Below are 1,922 nucleotides of genomic sequence, written 5' to 3'. Positions count from 1 at the left end.
GAGTCACACCCTCAGGGTACAGGCAGCCACCCCCAAACATGTTTGTTTTGCAAATCATCAAGTGGGCGCCAAGTCTGAAAAAGTGAGTGGTGGAAAGAGTAAGTTGGGCTGTGAGCCACAAGATCTAAAGTTCAAGACCACTATTCACTCGTTGGGAGAAAGACAGGCTTTCTACTCCAGCAAAGAGTAGAAAGGTAACCTGGCAGTGTTTCCAGCACAGGACACCCACTGGGTCAGTTCTACTCTCTCTTACAGGGTCATGTGCGTTGGCAGTGAAGAGATGGCGGTGAATTCTTCAGTTAGGTTGACCAGTTACTATCAGTCTGGGTAGACTTCTCTTTGCAGCCCCAGAGCGTGGACCTGTGACCACACCTTCCTCCTGGGCAAGGAACCCCCTGGTTCCTCTCCCCCAGTTGCCCTTGTTGTTGGGTGCCATCGAGTCGCTTCTGACTCAGTCACCCTGTGGTTCAGAGGAGAACAGCCCCACGGGGGTGTGATCTCCCTTCTGAGGGTGCGTGTTCAGATCCTCTGCGCCCCTCCCTCTGACAGTGTCCTCATTCCTTTGCTGGTTGTTGTAAGGTGCCTAACCCACAGTGACCTTATGCACAACCGACCAAGCCACGGCCAGGGCCCGACCCATCCTCACCTTGTTCCTGAGCTTGAGCTCATTGTCGCAGCCACTGCGTCCGTCCGTCTCGCTGAGGGCCTTCCTCTCGCTCACCGCTCCTCCGCTTCCTAAGCATGATGTCCTTCTCCAGGGAATGGTCTCACCTGGCAACCCGAGACCACGGCCTCCTTCCATCCCTGCCTCAATTCACCCCCGTTGCCACTCTTTTTCGATTTAGAGCACTCTGTCCATGCTTCAAGCCTAATGGACGCCCTCACTTCTTGTTGGACAGGTGCAATGGAAACACTGAAAGAGTCCTCACGATCGAATGTGCAAATGCATGCCACCCTCGCCCACACAAACGTGCTTCCTGCCTGTTTCAGGAGTGGACAGTCTGGGCGCTCTCTCTGCAAACACTTCTTTCATCTGCTCACGGACTTGGCTCCTTCAGTGACTCCCTTCTAAAGCTTCAAAAACAGATTTCTTCCATATGAGGGTGTGTTAGGGGACTAGAAAATGAACACATTAAATTAGAAGGAAAAAGTAAAGTAGCATATATGTATATATATGCTACTTTACTTTATATATATATATATCCCCTATCCTTTATATATATACTTATATATATATATATATACTTATATATATATATATATATATCCCCTATACTTTATATATATATATCCCCTATCCTTACATATACCTACAAAGGGGTAAGTCCTGATTGAGGATGAATGATAAGAATCAGTGTTGTCCCACTATGGGGAGCCCTGGCTTTGGGGTATCCACTTGGGGGGTCTTCTGGTCTGGGCGGAGAGCCAAACCAATTTAGTTTTCATTTGTCCTGGTCCCGGTCTGGTCCCTTAGAATTATGACCCTGTTGCTCTCCTGCACCTTCCCCAAGCTTCTCAATCCACAGGCCTGGGAGTCTATCTTCGGTGACCAGGTGCAGCTTGGGGAGGTGGCTGAGGGGTTCTACAGTCTGCTGATGCTGGGCTCCACTGTTAGCACGTTTGTGTCGACTTCTCCTTACGTTGAACACCCTGTGGTCTGGAAGTGATGTCGCCGGCTCCTTTGAGGAGTCCTCTCTGCAGCCCCTGCTGGGTGTGCTGCTCCGACACCGTCCTGCCAGGATCCTTCTGCCACTTGACTCTGTTTCCAAAGACGACTCCGGTGCAGGGGGTCCGGGTCCAACAGCTGCTGGAAATGCCCAGGGGAGCGCCAAGCCCGCTAACAAAATGCCAGGCCACCCTCCTCCCCCGTGGCACCCTCCTGCCCCCCTCCTCGGCTGCCCTCCCAGCACCTTTGTCACAGA

The sequence above is a fragment of the Tenrec ecaudatus genome, chromosome 13 (genome assembly GCF_050624435.1).
Source record: "Tenrec ecaudatus isolate mTenEca1 chromosome 13, mTenEca1.hap1, whole genome shotgun sequence".
Lineage (NCBI taxonomy): Eukaryota > Metazoa > Chordata > Mammalia > Afrosoricida > Tenrecidae > Tenrec > Tenrec ecaudatus.
Note: the sequence above shows the minus strand (reverse complement) of the source record.